Here is a 24,510-nt window from a genome sequence, read left to right as displayed (position 1 = left end):
CTAATACTGTATTTAGACACTTATTTGCCCATGTCTTCTTCCATAAATTTTTAGCTATACATATATTACAAATATTTTTTTTTCATAAAGACACATATGTCATCAGCAGAAGATTGCGGTCGCGTGAGTTATAGTTGCCTGCACTAACTATAACGGGGGAATTTCATTGGTTTTTTATCAGTAAAATTTCCGCTAACTATAACATGTCTGAAACCTATGGTTTTTTCAGTGATATATATATATATATATATATATAACCTACTGGCGGTCGCCAGTAGGTAGTTATAGTTAGGACCCTGTTTCCATAGGAAAACCGCAACATTCTATTTTGAATAACTTTGGCGCCGGTCGACGAATCCTCGCGAATTTCTCAAAATAGGTGGGGCGCTACGCTCCGCTCCTACCCTGAAAGTCTCGGGGGGGATTCGTCAAGCGGGGGCTGAGATAAAAGGGGGGTCCCAAAACGCGTTTTTCCCATGCATTTTTCCATAGGACCTTTAGACAGGGCTACAGCCCGAACGGCTGAACAGAATTACTAGAAATTTGGCAGAGAGGTAGTCCTCAGGTCAAGGAAGTGCCTTTTGTAGGTTTGGTGTAAATCTGTTCAGTAGATTCTGAGAAAATAGCCTTTAAATCAATATATATATCTGAGCCAGCTTACGGTACGCTTACCGTACGCGTACGGTGGCGTGCGCGAGCGCGATTCTGATTGGCTGTTACATCTAAGTAAACATTCGAATCGGTCGAAACCAGGAAGCGGCGGCCGCCATTTTCTCTCTCGCACTCTGAGGGGGGGGCTGTAAACAAAGGCAAAAAACATATAAAGGGGCTGTTTAGACAGCGCCCATGCACATAGCCATGTTAGTTGAGTCCTCAAAGATCCCCCAAGGCCAAAAACGGTAAATTTTTATTTTTTGAAAATTTTGCTGATTACGCTTACCGTACGCGTACGGTGCGCATACGCTAAAAATTTTAATAAAAAAAAAAAACACTCTCTGTGCATGGCATATTATTGTCATCACTCACAAATTAAATTTAACAGATTACCTATCACAAGGAAGCGCATAATATGTCCTCCATGTGCGCACGGTGCGTAACGTGGGCACGCGGTGCGCGTAGCCCACTGCGTGCCCACCTTGCGTGTACGGCACTAACTGCGTAAAGTGGGCGCGCGGTGCGCAAAGCGCACCGCGTGCTCACTGTGCGCGCACGGAACGAACTGCGTTAAGTGGGCGTGCACGCCACGAATGGCGTAAAGTAACTTAGCATTTAAAAAAACGTACAAATTCACTGAAAAAACCATAGGTTTCACACATGTTATAGTTAGCTGGAAATTTTACTGATAAAAAACCAATGAAATTCCCCCGTTATAGTTACTGTAGGCACCTATAACTCACGCGACCGCAATCCTCTGCTGATGACATATGTGTCTTTATGAAAAAAAAATATTTGTAATATATGTATAGCTAAAATTTAATGGAAGAAGACATGGGCAAATAAGTGTCTAAATACAGTATTAGCATCAGCAGAGGATTGCGGTCGCGTGAGTTATAGTTGCCTACAGTAACTATAACGGGGGAATTTCATTGGTTTTTTATCAGTAAAATTTCCAGCTAACTATAACATGTGTGAAACCTATGGTTTTTTCATTGAATATATATATATATATATATATATATACACTCCCACACACACTCCCACACACACACACACACACACACACACACTCCCACTCACTCTGATTAGCTAGAAAGAGTCCCAAGAGCAGGTGTAAGGAATACTTTGAGAGAAAGAAGAGCTTTGTGAGGAGAGGACCATTTCATTCTTGAATTATAGAGACTACAATTATAAAGATGTGCCAGTTGTTAAATCAATTTCTCTATTGTAATAATCCTAAAGTGTCAGAACGAATCAGTATGGGGAGTTTATTGCAATCAGAAATACAGTTTTATCTTTTAATGGAGACTAGAGTTGATAAGATGGGGGCTAGAAAAGAAAACAAGAACTCTGATACTTGGATTTTTAAGGAAGTGTAAAACCTTCCTGGATGAAGACAGTTTAAATCAGTTAATGCTGCTTTTGGAATTCATAGACTGGAATTATCCCATATCTATCTCTAGTGGTGGCTTGAGTACCACTATTATCACATCATATAATCTCATGTGCACGTTCACAACTAAGGGTATCTTGCTGCTGAATACCATATGTTTTTTGTTATGCAAGTAAATAATACTCATTGTATAGACCTTGGAAGGAATAAAGGCTGAATGGTAGCACCAGGATTCAAACATGTGAGAGAGTGGTCAAGTACATATCCCTCAAGTGGATTAATTCATTTAATAAGCCACCAGACTAATACGATCTGTATGGGTTCTTCAACATGCCTATCATTACTCAAAGCACTGTGGAGACTTTAAAATGACTGTAATCACACATTATCACTGTGGAACTTAAACATCACTATAATTGCACAATATCTCTGGGGCCGATTCACAGAACTAATTTAAGACAAAATCCTAAACTTACTACTTTTGGTATTCACAGAAGTTAGGATTTTGTCTTAAGACAGACTTAAGACGGACTTAAGACGGACTTAAGACAGACTTAAGACAGACTTAAGACAGACTTAAGACAGACTTAAGACAGACTTAAGACAGACTTAAGACAGACTTAAGACAGACTTAAGACAGACTTAAGACAGACTTAAGACAGACTTAAGACAGACTTAAGACAGACTTAAGACAGACTTAAGACAGACTTAAGACAGACTTAAGACAGACTTAAGACAGACTTAAGACAGACTTAAGACAGACTTAAGACAGACTTAAGACAGACTTAAGACAGACTTAAGACAGACTTAAGACAGACTTAAGACAGACTTAAGACAGACTTAAGACAGACTTAAGACAAACTTAAGACAAACTTAAGACAAACTTAAGACAAACTTAAGACAAACTTAAGACAAACTTAAGACAAACTTAAGACAAACTTAAGACAAACTTAAGACAAACTTAAGACAAACTTAAGACAAACTTAAGACAAACTTAAGACAAACTTAAGACAAACTTAAGACAAACTTAAGACAAACTTAAGACAAACTTAAGACAAACTTAAGACAAACTTAAGACAAACTTAAGACAAACTTCTAACTTCTGTGAATACCGAAAGTAGTAAGTTTAGGATTTTGTCTTAAGTTAGTTCTGTGAATCGGGCCCTAAGTGAGGACATGTACCTGACTATAATCATGCACTATAACTGTGTGCTATCCCTGTGCATCCCATTAATCACACACTATCTCTGTGGGGACCTGGGCATGTCTATAATCACACACTATCTCTGTGAGGACCTTGACATGTCTGTAATCATACACATTCTTTTTGGTAACTGTGGTAATACTATAGTCACACCTTTTTTGTGGGGACCTTGGCATGTCTATAATCACACACTATCTCTCTGTGGACCTCGACATCTCTATAATCACACACTATCTCTGTGGGGAACTGGGAATGTCTACAATCGCACACTGTCTCTGTGGGGACCTCGACATCTCTATAATCACACACTATCTCTGTGGGGACCTGGGCATGTCTGTAATCACACAATATCTCTGTGGGGATTTGGGCATGTCTATAATTACACACATTCTCTTTGGAAACCATGGTAATACTGTAGTCACACACCATCTCTGTGGGGACTTGAGCATTCCTGTAACTAAACACAAGCTCTGTTTTGGCTTGAGCATCATCAACTTCGCATTCTTTGTATGGGGTTTTGCGAATCCTGCGCAGTTGTAAAGTTAGTATTTTGGTCTAAGTTTACATTGTTGAAACTGAAAAGTAGAAAAGTTAGATTTTTGTCTAAGTTTACCATTGTGAATCGGGCCCTATTTTAATGAGGACTTAAACACAATCATCTTCATGCATTATCTCTGTGGGGACTTAAACATCGCTATAATAACACACTATCTTTGGGGGGGGCTTGAAAAAAACTATAATAAAACACTATCTTTGTGGGGACTTGAACATCACTATATAAACATATCATCTCTGTGGGGACTTGAGCATTCCTGTAATGAAACACAAGCTCTGTTTCGACTTGAAGCACCAGGGGGTGCCATGAGGCACAGGGTTAAGACTGATTCGCATATAGCTGGGTCTGAACTGGAGTGGAAAAGTGAGCAAAAGAACGATGATGGATTCAACCCAGATCTGTGACTGGGGGTGAGTGACTGAAAAGTTTCAGCACTCTGTCCATAATCTCCTTGTGTTTGCTTTGTTCGCCCTAAGTTGGCAGGGTATGCCCAGACATGGGTCCCTTGCTCACTTTGCCACTGGATTCAAACTATCCTGATGAGGGGGTGTTACCCGAAGCCGGTCCCAGGATGCTTGTTTCCGGTCCAGGGAAGACCTGGCTTGGCAGTTTGGGATGGACTCAACCCAGATCTATGACTGGGGTAAGTGACTGAAAAGTTTCAGTACTCCGTCCATCCTCTCCTTCTGTTTGCTTCGGATTGAACATGATCAGCTTCACATTCTCTGTGTGGGGCTTTGTGAATATTGAAAAGTAGTAAAGTTAGACTTTTGGTCTAAATTTACCTTTGAGAATACTGAAAAAAGTAGTAAAGTTAGACTTTTTGTCTAAGTTTACCTTTGTGTTTAAGTCCTCATTAAAATAGGGCCCGGTTCACAATCACCTTCATGCACTATCTCTGTGGGGACTTAAACATCACTATAAAAACAGACTATCTCTGTGGGGACTTGAGCATTCCTATAATTACACACAACCTCTGTGTGGACTTGAACATCATTAGCTTCACGCTCTTTATTATGGGATTTAAGCTTTGAATGTACACACTATTTCTATGGAGGCTTAAACGCAATGATCTTCACCCACTATCTCTGTGGGGACTTGAACATCTATTTTGGGAAACATTTAAGCAGCTAATCAAGCTCTGGGTTCCACTTGACCATATTCCTTGGTTCCATATGTTAATTTCTTTGTGTTAGTTCCCTCATCTACGAAGATTGATTTTAAGCACTAATAAATAGGTTAAATACAGCTTTAAGTGTCTTTCTTTAAGCACAATGATATTTTCTGGCACATTAACATAAACGGTCTTTAATGTATACCCCTAGTATAGATGCCGCAATTCATATATGAATAGATTATGTTGGTTGTGTATATTGTTGATAAAATAAACATTTAGCCATGTGCCTTCGACTGTATTCACTCGCAAATAGTGTGACAGACTAGGTCCCCATAAGGATGGTAGCACGTGTTCAAGTCCCCACAAGGATGGAGCTGTGCACACGATTAAATAACAATATATTTGCAAATTTGAAGCAGGATCCTGTATCATGAATTTTTTCTTAACATTTTGCTGTTATTAGTGTGTTATAAAAACATTGGGAAAGGTTAGTCCCCACAAGGCAGGTATTCACACATAGTCCCCACAAGGATGGTAACGTGTGTGTGTGTGTGTGTGTGTGTGTGTGTGTGTGTGTGTGTGTGTGTGTGTCTCCACCGTAAGTGCTGTAGCCCTTGTGAGAAGGTGGCCTGATATATGCTGTCCACTTGTTCTAGTGGGCACCTTGTATCAGTCCAAACAACCCTTTATGGTGAATGGTTAAAGACATCCTTATGTGAAAGCTATCCTAGTGGTAGCTATGGAGAGCAGCCTTCAGGCTAAGTCTTGAAGGAATGTAAAGCAGCTTGTTTTACCATTCTATAATCTCTTGAATGATCAAATGAAAACACAACCACACCAGGTATATATTCAAAATATATGTATTTAAGATAAAACACACCCCTCTAGTCTCTTTATGAGACTGGAGTTCGAAGTACTTAGTTTACAAGTGAGTAAGCATCAGTAAAAGCACAAATACACGTTTGGTCCCTAGCGGCGTACCAAACCATATACCAAAAAAGTGGTATAAGAACCACGACTGGAATAGGCACTAGACCTATTGCCTCTAGAATCGCTGGGACCCCAAGGAACCACCCAAGGTAGTGACACAGGGGACCCACGGGAACTGTATGCAGTGTGAAAACACAACCGCGGGTTCGTATTATCTTCTATGGGAAATGTTGTGGTTGGAAATTTAAAGATTAGGGGCACTTCTAATCGAGTCTGTACCAAACCCTTTTGGACTTAAGAAGTTCTAGGGCTAGCACCCACGAGAGCACCGGAGTACTCGAGTTACCTCGCCCAGGGAAGCCGGGTGCATAGGTGTCTTTTGGTGTCGGGTCGCGTCGTCGATTTCAATGGAAGCCTGCAAAGAACTGCTGCTGCCGTGAAGAGAAGTGTCCGAAGAGATCCAAGCCTGGATCTAGGATGTAAGGAACCTGAAAGCAGAGGGGACAGAGTCTGGGTCACTTGCCAGTGACCTAGGGCAGGGTGGACCAATGCCCACAGATGTCGGGTGCTTCAGGTGAGTTGATGGGTGTCTTGACTCTTCAGCCACGAGGTCCAGGAGGCGTCGACGAAGTCCACGAGACGGATTCGATCTGTCCCACGAAGTCTGTTGAGAGCTGCGGTATCGGTGAACAGAAGGGACCCAACAAGCCTTGGCAATGGCAAGTCACTGGAATTTAGAGAAAGGACTGCGGTGCAGACCAGCAAGGTATGAGGGACTCACCCAGCGAGGGTAAGTCGGGGCACGTCTGGAGCAACCAGGTAAGCCCAATCAGAAAAGGAGTCGCCTTCGTGGGGACCTGCTAGCCAACGGCCTAGTGATCGCGAAGGAGCCTCGAGCGATCGCGCTTGAAGCTGGCCCACGGGTCACTGGTGGAGTGGAGGCCAACAATCTTCTGTGCAGGAGGTGCTCAAGGCTGGGGCTACTCGGAGCCCATAGCACAACTTCGAGGAGAACCAGGAAGATAGTGTTGCTGCTAAAGTTCACGGTGTCCAGGGGTCACGGTTCCAAGTCACCCACGATAGCCACGGACCTCAGCTTTGCTGTGGACTTAGGGTAGCCTCGGAAGTCTGGAAGTCCACCTCTGGGGATGCAGAGACTTTGGCGTCCGGCGGGAGCTTCAGAATTGCAGACCGGTCAGTTGCTTCTTTGGTGCCTGCCAAGCAGGGAAGTCACTCCTTGACCCGCAGGGAGATTTCTTCAGTCTTCTAGTCAGGATAGAACATCGAAGCTCCAGGGTGTACGTTGCAGAGTTTCGTCCAGGGTAATCTAAAGTCCTAGGGACTGCATTCCTATACTTATACTAAGTTTAGGGGATGGACTAACTCTAAGGCCCCACCTATGGGTTGGCCAGGAAAGAGGGGTGGTTACACCCATTTCCTTTGTCCAGTTTCACGCCAGATCAGGGGCAGGTAGCCCCTGCAACCGGTTTGAACTGGAGTACGCACAGGGACACCAAGTGTGCCCCCTGTGCAGGACTTGCAAAGCACCAGAGTGCGCTCCGGCCCAGCCCCAATACACATCAGCCTGTCTGGGGAGGTGGGGACACCTCCCCTCGACAGGAAACCTATTGTCCAGGCCTCCCCTTCCGGAGTTTCGGTCAGCAGCAGGAGGCCAGACCCGTGTCTGTGGCAGAGGCATCCATTTTGTGATGCCAGGGCTCAGGAAAGTCCTACCGGGTTTAGCCAGTGTGAACATGTCTCTCCCGTCTAGAAGGGTGGAATGCTACCCCCGCCGCCAGAATTGGCGGGAGGGTAGTATTCCAAAGCGTTTGACACCAAACACGACATGTTTTGATGCAGCCATCCCAAAGTTAGCATTTATCGCGAGGTTATATATAATGCACTTAAGAGTATATGGTATGGCTGTATCACAGAACTGCCATAAGGAAGTATTTTCGAAAGCTGCAGAGGGGCTCAGCGCATGCTTGGGTACCCTCTCACACAAAACCAAGCACTCTGCTTTCAGGATAATCAAGGCCTGCCATAGGAGTGGCTTATAAGTTCATATGTGTCTGTATAAGGTAGTGATATAGGTAGCCTATACCACAGTAAGGGGTGCAAGCACACCTTTACCCAGGCTGCAGTAGCAGACCTGTGGTGCCATTTTGGAGTGCTTCCCAGGGGTGGCATAATACATGCTTCAGCCCCTGGTAGGCCTCTGAGGTACCTATGCCCTAGGTACATAGTTTACCATGTACTAGGGGCTTATAAGGCACTCCAGAATCCAATTAGATATGTACCTAATGTACATGGAAACCATTTTAGAGAGGAAGCAGCTAGGCTGTGGTCCTGATTAGCAGGGCCACAGCCAGAATAAGGTCGAAAAACAGTGAAACACCAGCAAAACGTGGGGGTACCCATGTGAAGCAGATCGTACTCTCCTACAGTCCTTAAAAGCCTTCCCTGGCCACAGTGGCCATGGTACCTTTTACAAGGGACTGACATGTGGCCAGTGAGGTGCCAATTGGGGGTACAAGGTACCGTTTTGAGAGAACACAGGCCCTGAAAAGTGGGAGGGTTACTGCAACAGCAACCTAGCTTCCTACACTTTACAATTGTTAGAGAGGATATAGTTATGCATTGAAACATGTAGAAAATTGTGAAAAGTCTTCTGAATGTGTCCATCCACTGTTTCCAGCAGATCTTCTTAAAACCTGTTATGTTTTGTTGACATGTGAATTACAAATAACACAGTATTTATGTTTTCATCTTTAAAGGCTAGTCTTTTTCAGCACTTGTGTGTTAACACTCCGTACTGAAGTAAAAGCTGAGAAGTGTGTGCCAGATATTTGAGCAAATGCTGTTTAAATTAAACTAAGCTTCTTCCTTCAAGACCTGTGTAGAAACGGGCTAGTTGAAAAGATGTGGACCAGCAAGGGCTCATGCATGAATTGACATTTCACAGTTTGCATGCACCAGTGGCGCTGTAGTGGGGTACTTCCATTAATGTTATAACGCTGAAGTCGGAGGGATTATGAAAAAGCCACTTGTCGTACAAAAAAACAAGTGTATCCGATAAATTCAGCAGGAGAGAGGTAAGGATGTAGTATGTAGCTGGTGGTACATTTTGTTGCACAGAGCTGCACATGTATTACTAAAACATGGTGTGGTAGCACTGCCATTAGACAGCATGTTTTCCGTTGAAATAACATTACATTTGCACAGACATACAGTTTTACAGGTAAAATTATACAGGGTTCAAACAATAGTGTGGAAATCTGCATCACCTAGTGCATTGATTTGTTTTGATCATATTAAAATCTTTGTTTCCTCCACACCTCAGAATTGCAAAAAATGTGCTTGGTTTATGCTTTCCTAATTCTGAAATATTCTAAAATATTTGTTCTGTTCATTTAGAGGCATTTACATTTTATTGTATACTACAAAAAAGATAACCTCCTACAGCCTTTCCTTTCACACTTCCAGTTCCCAGCAAGTTTGTCACATAAATCATTTCACTTTGCAGTCAGAGGAAAAAAAGTAAATACCAAGCTCCCTTTAAAATGAATAAGCAGCAATTTGTTGACCTCCGTCTTTGAATGCACAGCAAATGTTACAAGATAAAAACAAAATGTAGTGCCCTCTTTATTGCTCTGTCAACTTCTGAACTCCAGCTTCATTTTTTGGGGGTGATATTCAGCACCCCAACCCATCAATCCAGCACCAATGAAATGGATGTGAATTTGAGGAAGAGTATTGTGTAAGTTATGCTATTGGCAAAGACCACTGACCAAAGTGAACAAGCTTGTAGACAGAACATTGTTGCTCTCCGGCAAGCGAGATCAAACTGGTAGTAGTAGAGATGAGTAGAATCACTCAAGTCGGAAGATAGGAGGAAAGAAACCTTTTCAGAGAAATACAGCACACTTAATGCTGTGAACTGCCATACAAGGGAGACACGTACTCTTGTGGAGTGCGAAAAGAGTTCCCAGAAAGTGAGCACTGATGGAAGAATACAAGGAGCTGGTCAGAGAGGTGGTAAACAGACTAGGCTCCTTGGGAGTGGCAAAGACCTGCTAGGCAGCCTAAAAGAAATGAAGCCAGCAAATAGAAAGCACGCAAATGTGAGTTACGAACACACAGCCAATTGTAAGCAGTGGGCGGAATGAATTTTATAGGGAAGCTTTCAGCTTGTCCCCAGTATGTCTTTGCAACTAGACAGCTGCGCCTAAAAACTGATTGCATTGCATAAGGCAGTACTTCTGCAACTGTATGCCTCCCAATCACCAAATGCAAATTTCACTACCCCATGCCATTCATTTCATCAATTAGATGTCCACCTTGGGCATTGATTTCAACTTTAAAGAGCAAGACCTCGACCTCTAACATCTCCTTTCCTCTGGCCTGAGTGCACTTCAGTTTCAATTTATATTCAAGCTATAAGTCTCTCTGCAAGGAGACTTTAGTATATCAAATTTATGACTACCTGCATGGAGACTTGCTTCTCCATGGTGTGTTGTTTATTTCAATTTGTACATGTTAAACTCTTTTCACATATGTGGAGTACTATATGTTCTGTGCTATACAAACCCCTTTGGGACCTTAGTCCGCCCTTTAAAAAACCTCCTGTACACAACAAGCATTTGCAATGCAATAGGTCTCGCATTTTTCATGTGTATATTGGCATGTTATTGACTGGTCATGTACATAGTAAAAAATGATTATTTTTCCATTTATTTTCATGGCGCGGGTTTCCTGTAAGTTAAACATCTGTCTGTGTGTGCTTTTTACAAAATGGTAATAAGGCATTCAGAAGTGTGATTCTTTACATTTTATGCAGATATTTTAGAACATTATTAAAAGCTCAGAGGTGTGAAATTTAATAAAATATCTACTTGTCCATGGGGCAGGTTGCTTAATAAACCTACTTGTCCTGTAACAAAATCCACATGTGCCTTTGATACCGTGTAGTGCGGTGACAAATTATGGCAGCAATCTCATTATATAAGAGCTTTGATATAGCCTCTCTGATTGTGCTAGGGCTCATACCATAGTAGTGTTTGAATACTTGCAATCCCCTTATGTTGCCACGTTTCCGCAGATCTACGTACTGGGGCTGAAGGTGGTGGTAAGCAATAGTTCCAGGGTTAGAATGCCATTTTGAGTCTGTGCAAACCTACTAACTTGCATGTTTTAAGGGTTTTCAACAACTCTTCTCTAATCTTTTCCCTTACTGAAAATGAAAATGTTGAAAATTTACTCCTGACAATGGCAGACCTAAACCTTCTTCCAGAGTTGGGAAAAAAGTGGTTGGAAGGAAAGTGAACTTGCAAACATTCAGATTTTTGCATGAGCAAATCTACACATGCATATTTGCTCATGCTAAAATGCAGTTCGCAGATTTTTTCTAGGAGTACTACTACTTATCCTACTTCTGTAAATTCTTGGGAATTCACGAAAGCCGTATAGCTGCACTTAATGCAAGGACATATACCATGGATGCACTGTTGGGACTTTCTTTAATAATTGGGTCCCTAGTTTGGTCTGGCGTTAACCATGACCTTTTGCGTTTATAAAAATTCTGTCTGTCTCTCTCTCTCTCTCTCTCCCTCCCTCCCTCTCTCTCTCTGTATCGGCGGCTTCACTGCGAGTTACAGAATTCTGCTCTTTCACAAGCAGCATATCAGCACAGAAAACTTTTTGTTTAGTGCCAGTAACTTCTGTGGTAGTGTGTGCTTTTTGAGACCAAGACCAAAACCAAAACAAGTCCCACATTGAGTAAACTAAAAAGCTGACCACCAAATCTGGCCTACAGACTTTGTTAATGCTTGTTTAATTTTGTTTCCCGTAATCTTATTGAAACTGGTTACACGGATTTTCCATTATGAATATTTTTGGGAAATTCTAGCATGCATCAACACTTTACTAAATGATGCGGCAAAGAAATGGTACCTCAAATTTTACAGTAGTTTAGCTAAATGTTTTTTTCCTGCTTGGATTTTTTTTTATCAACATTTTATTTTGAAAGCAAAGAATCATCAATCTTGCTCTCAAACTTCTGCATATATTTGCATCAAATCAGAGCATTGTGGGAGAATTATTTTACTGAACTTTGAAAACGTGTGCGCACATTTTTATACTGGAACCACTGTCAGTAGTGCAGTCGGAGCTTACATTTACTTCACGCTAATAGCTTTCAATTAATGAGCCATAAATACAAGTTTGAACAGCATTAACATATGGACAAAAATAGTAACTTCACTGCAGACGGTGCCCTTCCTTGATCCATAATGTGGTACTGCAAACTAGCAGCCAAAGGGTTTGTGCTGCAGGGGGTTGTGCCTACTTGTTCCAAGGACAAAATACACATGAAAACTTGTTGCCCTTGACCCCAAACAATATGTACTGGGCATGGGGCTATAGGAATTCCACATCCCTGAAGCTGGAAATGTAGTGTAATGCTTACATGAAAGCTTTACATATATTTGATTTCTTAGTGCGATGATACACGAGTGCGATATACTGGAAGAAGCCACAAGAGTGTCCAAGGAACAAGAATCAAAAGTTTAATTATATTGCATTAAAACATTGAAACTTTGTTGGGTTCAAATCATAGTATGCTGAAGCGAAGAAAGGGAGGTTAGAGGGCTTGCCGTCATGAGGAAGACACTGAGTGCAGAGGTAGGAATGAACAGGAGTGAGCGAGAAGGCAGGGAAACCCAAAGATAAAGATATAATTTAATTCACAAGCAGTGGAGTAGGAGAGACGGCAACAATGACAGGAGGGAGGGGTGCGAGCGAGTAGGCAACGGATGGCCAACCAAAAAAATTAATTGGTGATGTCCGCTGGGAGGGAACCAAGCACACAAAGGTGGGACTGATGGGCAGTATTGACCAACCGCAGTAAAATGATTTAGAAAGGCAGGACAACTAACCAACCAGAAGCGCTGGGCATTTTGAATGCCCATATCCTCAATATAGCATGTCTCGAAGAGACAGCGCAAGCGCTGCTTAGGTGAGACCTAAAAAAGAAAACACCCATTAGGTGTTGACAACGGGACCAGCGCTTGATTGTTGCTGGCTTACGCAGCATCGGCTAGATCATTTATTTTATTTCCTGTTGAAAGCTTTCCATGCCCCGTTCTGTCTGACGATGTGGTGTCAAGCATACGGTCAACATGTGATCAGAGGTAGTTGGTTTGCAGGGGTGTGGATACAGGGGGTGTGTTTGGGATGTTACACCCCCTCATAAATATATTTGCTGATTAATGGTCGGGTGCAGGGATTTTCAGTGGGATACGGCGAGGTGTCTGTCGGATTTCACCAGGAATTTTTACATACGTATAGACAAAAATCCCCACACACACACTGTTTGCGAAAGTCCTAAAAAATGTTAGTATTTTACAAAATATTATGCTTTCTCTCATTTAGTACTCCTACCAATCCACACTCCTATCCCTTACCACTGTCCTTTAAGCCCTTCTCATGCAACCTGCTTGTCGCATAAATGTGTCAACATTTTCTGCCAGTCAATCAGTCAATCCATTTGTAGAGTGCACTACTCACCCATGAGGGTCTCAAGGCGCTGTGGGATGGGCGGGGGTGCTGCTACTGCTCAACAGCCAGGTCTTGAGAAGTCTCCTGAAGGTTAGCAGGGCCTGGGTCTGTCGCAGGCGGTGAGGTAGGAGAATAATCTGCCACCGGCGGTCGCTCGTCTGATGCGGGGGACGGTGGCGAGGTCAGCGGAGCGAAGCTGGCGGTTCGGGGTGTAGAAGGTGAGTTGTTTGTTGAAGTACGCTGGTCAGGTGTTGTGGAGTACTTTGTGAGAGTGGGTGAGGAGCTTGAAGGTGATCCTCTTGTTGACGGGGAGCCAGTGCAGGTCTGTCAGATGGGCTGTGATGTGGCTGTGGCGCGGGATGTCGAGGATGAGGCGTGCAGAGGCGTTCTGTATGCGTTGTAGTCGTTTCTGGAGTTTGGCTGAGGTTCATGCGTAGAGGGCGATGTCTTAGTCCAGTTTGCTGCTGACTAGGGCCTGGGTGACCGTCCTTTTGGTTCCGGCGGGGATCCTTCTGTAGATCTTGCGGAGCATGCGGAGGGTGTTGAAGCAGGAGGAGGAGACGGCATATACTTGCTGGGTCATTGATAACGAGGAGTCCAGGATGACACCCATGTTGCGTGCGTGGTCGGTAGGCGTCTGTGCAGCTCCCAGCGCAGCCGGCCACCATGAGTCGTCCCAGGCAGAGGGGGTGGATCCGATGACGAGTATCTCCGTCTCGTCAGAGTTCAGTTTCAGGCGCCTGTTCCTCATCCATTCGGCGATGGCCTTCATTCCTTCGTGGAGGTTGGATTTGGCGGCGGTGGGGGCCTTGGTGAGGGAGAGGATCAGCTGGGTGTTGTCAGCGTATGAGATTATGTTGAGGTTGTGCGATCAGACGATGTTGGCGAGCGGTGCCATGTAGACGTTGAAGAGTGTAGGGCTGCGGGACGATCCTTGGGGTACGTCACAGATGATCTTCGTGTCTTTAGATCGGAATGGAGGGAGGCGGACACTCTGGGTTCTGCCGGTGAGGAAGGAGGTGCTCCTTCAACTCTTTCCTAAATTAAAGCAGCGTTAGGGCGGTCGTAAGGGATACAGGGATGTTCCAGATCTTGTGTTCATAGATGAAAAAGGCCTGCTGCCTTGTTTTTTTCATTTTTTAGGTCTCGCCTGGCGAACGCAGCGCGAAGCGCTGTCGCCAGCGAGTTCTATTGTTGCTGACTTGCCTCGGAAGGGGGACAGGAGATGGGCAGGCTCTCGGCGGATTTGAGTTGGTGTACGCGCTTACAGCCACGCGGCGTGCACATCTCCTGTCCCCCTTCCCTCGCAAGCCAGCAAGCAGTTTCACTTTCGTCCTCACCAGCCTCATGTAATTTTGTTTTTTTAAATGGGCTCCAAGCACGTCGCGCTTTAAATGTACAACATGCAATTTTGTTTTTTTTTAAATGCACACGTGCGCTCCAAGCGCGGCGCGCTTTAAACGTACAGCATGCCCCACTTACCAGCTCTTGTGTGGACTCCGGCTGGTCGTGAGTCTTCAGCGGCTCACTGCAGCACCACGCGGGGCTCCGTCTTGCTCACAGGAGCCCCGTCTGAAACCATGCGGCATTCACGAAGGCTGGGTGGGCTCCCGCCGGACTTCTGCTTTACTTTTTTTGCCTTGGCTGCACGATGCAGCACTCATTAAAGTACGGCGGCTTTTGAAGTCCGCACGCGCCGCCGTCCCTGTGCACGAGCCGCAGTCGCAGAACACTCAAAAGATTCAGTTACTGCGCATGCGCGGGCAGCCCTCCACCTCCCAGGTCTCCTCCCCGGCCCAGATATGGATCTGCTTTCTGGCGGAAGAGGCTCTAGTAACTCATTTTATTTACTATTTTTTTTACTTTTGGGTTCCGCACTTGTTGTTAAAGTGTTTAGAAATGGAAGAAGGGGCTGACAGGGAGGCCAGGATATTAGTCCACGCCCACGGTCTCATCTCTTGTAAAAAAAACGGGTACGGTGTTAGTTACCTGACATGTACCCGACACGGTTTACTTATAAAGGCCTTTGAGAGAAACCAGTCTGTCGGCAGTATTTTTACGTTTTAATGTCTAGCCTTGATAATATATCCCTGACTTTACCCATCTCTTCTGGACTCTCCAACCTTCATTCAATTTAATCTTGCAAACCCTACTGGCCTTTCAGAGTTCGGATTGTGACTGACTCTGTCCAGCCCTGTAAAGCTTGTCCGGCGACGATGTTTGGCCGGCCCTTCTGGACTAGAAAATTCTCAAAATCTGCCCAGAAGCTTCAGCCCGACAAAGATGATTCTGCCCCTTCAGTAGCTTTACATTCAACAGATACTCGTCATTCAGAGCTGGACACGTGAATGACTCCTCTGCTCTTCTGGCCTTTTGCCGTGCACCGGACCTGCCCTCCCTTACCTGTCTTTCAGAGGCGTGTCGAAAAGCCTTCGGATTTTATCCGATCTGATTCCATCGGCTACTCTGTAGAAATATAGTGCCCACTAGGGTCTAGCGCCTCGCCTCCAGGCGCATGCTGACTTTAATGTCCTTTTTTCCTCCGCCCTGCAGAACATCTCGTGCACATGCTGTGGAATGAAGCTCACCATGGTGTGAGTTTACATTTCACTGAAACCCCAGCAGTTCTAAACAGTGACACCAATCCGGCCTCCTTCCCGCCTCTCACACTGCTGTGTTGCCGTACAGATACAAGACAGAACACTGAGGCAGCATCATAGCTCGGCGGTCAATGCCCCTGCTGCAGACCACTAGACGTCCTCCTCAAAATGAATTCCAACTAGTTGCACTCACTCAGTCTTTCATGCTTTGAGATCGATTAATTGAGCCTCACCAGGTTGGCTAAAAATGCCACCTATTATTTATTATTCAAGCGCCTAGAAACATTGCGATGTTAATGCTCTGCTCGAACCTGAGGTCCTTGCATAATAAATGGCATACAAGAATCATGGAAATAAAATGTATACCTATTGTGAAGCAAAATGAGATAACTGCAGAATGTAAAGACAAAAACGCGAGGGAGTGTGAAAAAGAAAACACTATGGCGGGACGAGATAACAAAATGCATTGGCAAAGCCAACAGGACTTGCTTCCTGTTGCCTTTGCCTTTTAGAAAAGTTGGCTGCCCAGCATCATCCAACAAGCATTTGCAATGCAACAGGTCTCGCATTTACGCGAGTTTTAGCTATTTACAGTGTAAATGACAATGCGTTTTATTTTTTTTTATTTTTTTTTTAAAAACTCATTGTCATTTACAATGCCAATAGATCCAACTCGCGTAAATGCGAGACCTATTGCATTGCAAATGCTTGTTCTACTTCTTAGTGTGCAGTCTGATGGCATGCTGGCTATGGGTGTGCTGAGAACTGCCAGATATGGTGAGCATATCTGCAAGATAAGCAGCGGTGCTAGTCGTGATGGCTTTGTAAATGACGCAGCTGCTATTGAAGATGGTGCGGGCTTGCCAGGGGAGCCAATGCAGTTCTATCAGTAATGGTGTGATGTGATCATATTTCATCAGACTCTAGAGGAGACATGCTGTGGCATGTGTAGGATGACTTTACATGGTGCCAGTGTGGAATCTGAGTGGCCATGGATCATGGCATTCCCACCATCCAAATGCGACTGTACAAGAGCTTGAATCGGCCACCCTGGAGGTAGCGTAGTGTAAATCCAAAGTTTACAATTATCATAATGAGGAAACATTAAAAATAATGTGGATATCTCAGGCATAAGGCCTGACACACTGAGCTAATGAGTAGTAGGCATAGTTTATTTTTGAATCTGATTCAAATGGGATTTTCTCGTTTTCTTTTAGATTCTATGCAGGCGGTACTGTTTTCTGCTTTAGAAAACACCCTGCAGGTGGACTTGTTTTTGCCAGTTTAGTTAACATAATAGAATGTCCTTATAAAGACTAAGTAGAATGTAATTATAAAGAGCTTGTGTAACCGAAATTCTATGTGGTTAGGTATGATCATTGCTGCACCATTATTAATGATGTCTCAATATGTGCTTTGCTGCCGGTAGGACACCTGAATGCTGAGATGTTAATGCAATATTGAAAAAATATAGGAAAGATTAAAAAGAAAATGTACACAGCAATAATTTCACATTTATTTAGGAAGAAAAAAAGAACAAAATAATGCGACAGTCAAATAACTTAAGGCAGATAGTGTTCAAACTAAATGTTTTCAGCTCTGTTTGAAAAGCTAGAAGTCTTGTAGCAAGTCTGAGGGAGGGAGGACGAATTAAAGAGCCTGGAAGAGCTATCAGGAAAGCATGATTGGAGGTATGTGACATTTTCACTACCTGGATGCCAACTCGAGCAGTGAATTAGTCTGTATGGGTATGTGTGTAATATTTCCAGAGCATGAATCTAGCCAAAAAGCAGCAGGGCATTGTACAATGTCAAACACAAATATAACGCCACAGAGTGTTAGGAGAGGTAGATGTTTTGTGGACGATCAATGCATTCTTTAAAGAAGTGGTCTACGCGTTGCTCCTTAAATGGAGCAGTGATGGTGTGGTTGTGATGGATACGGGATGTTGGTGTAAATCCTGGGTGCATTGGTGAAAAAGACCTGCTGCCTTGTCTGCCTTGATTGGCCTATGTTCATGGTGGCATTAAATCCAACGGTGTGTCCAACTTATCCTGAAATGCTTCCCATGCTTTATAACAGTTCACTCCCTAGTCTGTCTCCCTGTCTCACCTGTCTCATTCCCCTTTCAGCAGTTAGCCACTTACTTGGTTAGGTTTCTTAACTAGTGTATTGTTGTAGATAGATGATGGACCAGTGCACATCAATCTTGTTTGGGAAGCATGAACATGAGAGCCATTAGTATCAATGCAGTATTGTATTCATTTATAACAAGCTTATAGGCCCACCAGAAGTAAGTGAAGGAAAAACTGATCCTCCTATAAAACTTCCAAACATTTTCTCCCCCACTTTGGCCCTTTCCACATTCATAGTTTGCAGCAGTAGCAGCATTATGTCTGCACAATGCCTCAGTTCCGACAGTCCTCAAGTCCCTTCATGCGCTCGAAAGCTCAGATCCACAATCTATTTCGTCTGCCGTCGCACCCCATCAATGAATCCAACATCCCACCTTGACAGATGGCATAATATTAATATGCTAATATCTATAAGTATGATATACATGCAGTGTATTAGCTGCATCTTGCAACCCAACCATCTTGTACTATCACGTCATCTTTATAGAACTACACATTCAAATGTTCTTATGTACTGTCTCGGTGCCATATGCAGCACTGTTGTGGGAAAAGGCATACACTTGTCTCTAAATGGAATTAATTCAAACAGTGCTCTTTGCCTTCATGTGTGGAGTCCATATTCGAGATTTTAGACTTTCACCTTTCTAACCGTTTTTATTGCTCAATGTAAATCATGATGTTGCAAAGTTTTTGCAGCATAGCTGAGTATATGCCAGTCTGGGCCTGAGAGGTTTCGCAGAGGAAAGAGGTATGCCGTGTTTGAGTTCTGCCTTGGGCTTTTCACAGTCATTACTGGCAGGTTTGAGAACGTACTTGACATCACTGATCAGCAGCACAGTTGCAGTGACAATATCTATTTTTAAATGGGGATCATAACTCCTTACACGTGTGTGCGGAAGAACATATTTGGAATGAATAACAGTTTTTTTTTTTTTTAATTTCTTTTTATTTGCAAAAATAAACAAATCAACAACATGGTCAATGGATTCGCATTAACGTCATTCGAACACCGATGAATAACATTGTTAACCTTAGCTCATAGAAAGGCAAAAGCATGTACATTATTTTCGTCTGTAAGTTAAATTATTCAATAAAATCAGAATTTCTAAACAAGCAAAGACTCCAAAGAACATCTAGGCACTACCTCTGTAGATGTTTACTAGAACAGGTGCATCTTAAGAGCATTTCTGGAAGGAGAAGGCTGATCGACCTGGAACAGTGCTCCTCCAGAAGTTGTCTCTAAATGGGAATGATTACTACCAGTTGTCTTTCTAATGCTATGCGACACAAGCAGGATTTGTTTTTGCCAGTTTTAAGGCTCTCCGATGGGAAAAGCCTGGCCCGAAATGTGACTTGCGTATGAGGGTAAGAGTTGCACCAGCTAATCAAATGCCGGTGTAATTTCTGCAGTGACAGAAACATGAACAAACTTTGGTTGAACACTAAAAAATCCCTAGCTACTGTTCTGCAGAATTTGGAATTTACTGATAATTGCTGGCTTCTAGTTCCCTGTCATTAAGTCATTCCAGTTATCTAGTTTGGATGCAGTGACAGCCAGAGCATTAGTTGCTATGTCATTCTTCACTAATAAGTGCCTCAACTTGCTAAGAGCAGCAGTTAGTAACGAATACTATAATCAACTTGAAAGTCCATATTCGACCTCCCATGGTAGAAAACGTCCATTGTCTTTCTTTGTCTTCCCTTTATCCTTAGTTGGACCTGGAAGGAGAGGCCCGCCTGAGCTTTTGTTCTGAACCACTGATCGGAGCCTCTGATTAAAAACTGATGTTCCCCGCATTGAGGCTCAATCGGCTCTTATTCTTCCATTCATGGATGAAGACTGACATCTCGGTGACCTTCAATGGGAATTGTAAGACAAACGAAACACAACCTGGGTACCAGTAGCAAAATGTTGAAAGCTGAAGCCCATATTGTCTGAAAGCTGGTGTAAACGTTTGACTTGGTCATTAAAATGAAATGGAGAGATGCAGTAGCCTTAAGGCACCTAACAGCTCACTTAAGTTGTTTTTGCTATATTCTTGACAACTGCCCTTCTATTGACAGGACTTGATAGAAAGGATTTCATCCATTTAAGTTTTAACTCAGCACTACTATCACCTTTGCAAGTGTATATAAAAAGTTTGAAGAAGAAATGGCATTAAATCTGCTAATAAATGTAGCGGTATTAATAGAACTGGGCCTACTGAATCTACTATATTCTAGATAGATGAATATCAACCAGGGCGGTCCTTGCCATGAGGGGATAAGCCAGATTGTCTGTTGCCCAAAATATCACTTGACTCTACATACTCCTGAAGTTGCAAAGTAGCTGCCTTCTCCAAATTTAGGCAACCAAAGGCAACTAGAAATTCGCTGGTAATTTATTAAATCCAAATAATCTATCCTTCTCCTGGGCTTAAACGTAAATGGAGATTACCATTAAGTGCAGAAGGGAAATTACCTGTTTATAAAAAGGTGATTTTTTTTTCTCTTTGCCTGAGAATATGACGGACGTGCTCCACATGAAACATTATTCCCTGGAGTTTTCAGCTATGCAGTGTTCTCAGGAGCAACAGTGACGATACAATTGGCCACTAGTTAATTGAAAATGCGTCCAACAAATGTTTCTTTCTAATCAACTCTCCTTACTATTGGTTCCATATCTAGAAGTTTATCCAGGTGACCATTTTAATCCATTCATCCACTCAGGATTGTAGTGCACGATTGGAGTACCACGTAAGAATCCATAAAACAAATTGCAGGTAGAACTGACAACCCGCTCCAATCCGGTGCCACCCATGTTGGTGAAGTTTGTTTCTTTTATTTTCAGTATGCAACGGATGTTGGGATCCGGAGCTTGCTGAGCAGTTAGCCCTGTTTTCGTTCATTTTAACTCAAGTTTGTAGGTTATTTTTAAATTTTGATTTATGCATTCCTCCAGTTTTAATCCTTCCTCGGAAAGCAGGAGACCGATGTCTGGGTTCTACCTGCAATTCTGTGTGTAGTATTAGGGAAAGAAAGGCAACGCTTTTCATGACTTTTCACAATTAGGAAGGCTTAAAATGTCAGACCTCTTCTAAAAGCTGACCACCTCCTTTTTGGAACTGCTGTCCTCGTATGGAAAAATGTCCATGCCATTTGCAGTTCCAAACTTCCAGTAAGCGCAGAAGGCTCTTCATCATTGTCCCATCAGAAGCTGAATCTCCAAGAACTGTGCCATCTTAAATAGAGCCCACAGACCAAATGAAGACCTGATTATTCAATCAGCCCTACACCAGTCCTGTAAAACGGTAACCTGTAAAGATGAGCTTTCCCGTTCAAGAGCTAACTAAGCACATAAAGGCCTTCAGGGTCAAACTTGGGAACCTCTCTACATACCTATTGAAGTCACTTCTCATCTCCTCGCTTCGTCAGCAACTTCCTACACTGTGTGATAGTCCTGTGTTTTTCTTCTGGATCACAGCCCGTTTTTAGGTCTCGCCTAGCTATTGCGTTTACGCAATCGCTATGCGAGACTCTAGTAAGAGGGGCATTTCAAAGTGCTCCCAAAAGTGGATTGCATGGCGAGCACGCGCACAATCACGTGCTTCGTGCCGCCATGCAATCCGTTTGGGGAAGCGCTTCAGCCCACTGGCGCGTGCACGTGAAGCCACAGCCTCTGCATCGTACTTCAAAGGGTCCGCTCCCCCGCCTGGAATGCGCTCCCCCGCCACAGCATGCCGAGAGATTGTTTCCTCATGGCGCCTATCACAACTGTCCCTCCCCCACCACAGGGCTAGTCTCACGGATGCATTGCCATCCATCGATTTCACTTTCATGCCCGTGTTCTCTTTGCCTTTCAGCACACAGCCCGCCCTCCCCCCTCCGTGTTTTCTTGCAGCTTTGCCCAGATCTGAGTCTCAAACAACCAAAATAATAAGTTTGCCCTGCACGCTTTCTGTGCTTACAAAGTTAACATATGCCGCGCTCATTCCCTTTTCATCCTTCTAAGGTCAATAACATTAGCTCCATTAATTCTGCGTCTAAGGATTTAAATAACCATATGTTTTCTTGCAATTTTAGGCACTTCACACACACAGCCCCACTGCTCACACACACAGGCATCAAGGCAGCAACAGAATGCTCTGAGCTCCACCAGTGTTTGCCACACACACATGCCTCTCGCATCTCGTGTTTTCTTCCAGCTTTGGCCCGTGTTCTCTTTGCCTTTCAGCACTCAGCTTCCCCGTAACCACCATTTAACTAACATCCTGCCACACTCATTCCATTTTCATCCTCGCTTTCACTTTCATGCCAGTGTTCTCTTTGCCTTTCAGCACACAGCTTCTCCGTAGCCACCATTTAACGGCCATCCTGCCGTAAACACCATTTAACTACCATCCTTTTAGTTAAAATAAAAGAATTGCCTCTAAGGGTTTAAGGAACCATAGAAATACAAGGCAAGGCAGCATACACTCCGAATGCCACTCAGAGCCACATAATTACATGCCACATAACTACAATGCACTCAATACAACAGACACTCCAAAAACCAATCAGTGCCACATAGTTACACACACATAATTACACAGCGCTCAATGCCACATACACTTCAAATACCACTCAGCGCCACATAATTACACACCACATAATTACACTACACTCAATGCCACATGCACTCCAAATAACACTCAGTGCCAATTAATTACAATGCAAGATACTCAAAATAACACTCAATGCCACATAATTACACGCCACTAAAATCAACATACACTCCACACAAAACCACTCAGTGCCACTTAATTATCTTCTACATAATTACTCTATCTATCGCCCTCACTCTATCTATCTATCTATCTATCTATCTAATCTATCTAATCTATCTATCTAATCTATCTATCTAATCTATCTATCTAATCTATCTATCTAATCTAATCTATCTAATCTATCTAATCTATCTAATCTATCTAATCTATCTATCTAATCAATCTAATCTTATCTATCTAATCTATCTATCTAATCTAATCTATCTATCTAATCTATCTAATCTATCTAATCTAATCTATCTATCTAATCTATCTATCTAATCTATCTATCTAATCTATCTATCTAATCTAATCTAATCTATCTATCTAATCTATCTATCTAATCTATCTATCTAATCTAATCTATCTAATCTATCTAATCTATCTATCTAATCTAATCTATCTAATCTAATCTATCTAATCAATCTAATCTTATCTATCTAATCTATCTATCTAATCTAATCTATCTATCTAATCTAATCTATCTATCTAATCTATCTATCTAATCTATCTAATCTATCTATCTAATCTATCTATCTAATCTAATCTAATCTATCTATCTAATCTATCTATCTAATCTATCTATCTAATCTAATCTATCTAATCTATCTAATCTATCTAATCTATCTAATCTATCTAATCTATCTAATCTATCTATCTAATCTATCTATCTAATCTATCTATCTAATCTAATCTATCTAATCTATCTAATCTATCTAATCTATCTAATCTAATCTATCTATCTAATCTAATCTATCTATCTAATCTATCTATCTAATCTATCTATCTAATCTATCTATCCTATCTATCTAATCTATCTATCTAATCTATCTATCTAATCTATCTATCTAATCTATCTATCTAATCTAATCTAATCTATCTATCTAATCTATCTATCTAATCTAATCTATCTAATCTATCTATCTATCTAATCTATCTATCTAATCTATCTAATCTATCTATCTATCTAATCTATCTAATCTATCTATCTAATCTATCTATCTAATCTATCTATCTTATCTATCTAATCTAATCTAATCTATCTATCTAATCTAATCTATCTATCTAATCTATCTATCTAATCTAATCTATCTAATCTATCTAATCTATCTAATCAATCTAATCTAATCTATCTAATCTAATCTAATCTATCTAATCTAATCTATCTAATCTATCTAATCTATCTAATCTATCTATCTAATCTATCTAATCTATCTATCTAATCTATCTATCTAATCTATCTATCTAATCTATCTATCTAATCTATCTAATCTATCTATCTAATCTATCTATCTAATCTATCTATCTAATCTATCTAATCTATCTATCTAATCTATCTATCTAATCTATCTATCTAATCTATCTATCTATCTAATCTATCTATCTAATCTATCTATCTAATCTAATCTATCTAATCTATCTATCTAATCTATCTATCTAATCTATCTAATCTAATCTAATCTATCTATCTAATCTATCTATCTAATCTATCTATCTAATCTAATCTATCTATCTAATCTATCTAATCTATCTATCTAATCTATCTATCTAATCTAATCTATCTATCTAATCTAATC

The 24,510-nt window shown here is 42.2% G+C and overlaps 1 protein-coding gene across 17 annotated transcripts in view; it reads left to right on the top strand.

Moving 5' to 3' along the window:
• The window catches only part of ANKS1A (ankyrin repeat and sterile alpha motif domain containing 1A), a 1,389,901-nt gene that overhangs the window by 307,984 nt on the left and 1,057,407 nt on the right, over window positions 1-24,510 (top strand). Inside the window, exon 1 of one of the 17 annotated variants that reach the window (XM_085645496.1) lies at window positions 19,983-20,019. The exons of the other annotated variants lie outside the window; for them this stretch is intronic. The gene's annotated coding sequence lies outside the window, so the exon portion shown is untranslated. Of the gene's footprint in view, window positions 1-19,982; window positions 20,020-24,510 lie in introns of those variants that run through there. 17 annotated transcript variants of the gene reach the window in all.

The sequence above is a fragment of the Triturus cristatus genome, chromosome 1_1, assembly GCF_964204655.1.
Source record: "Triturus cristatus chromosome 1_1, aTriCri1.1, whole genome shotgun sequence".
Taxonomy (NCBI): domain Eukaryota; kingdom Metazoa; phylum Chordata; class Amphibia; order Caudata; family Salamandridae; genus Triturus; species Triturus cristatus.
Note: the sequence above shows the minus strand (reverse complement) of the source record. Positions and strands in the feature narration are given on the sequence as shown.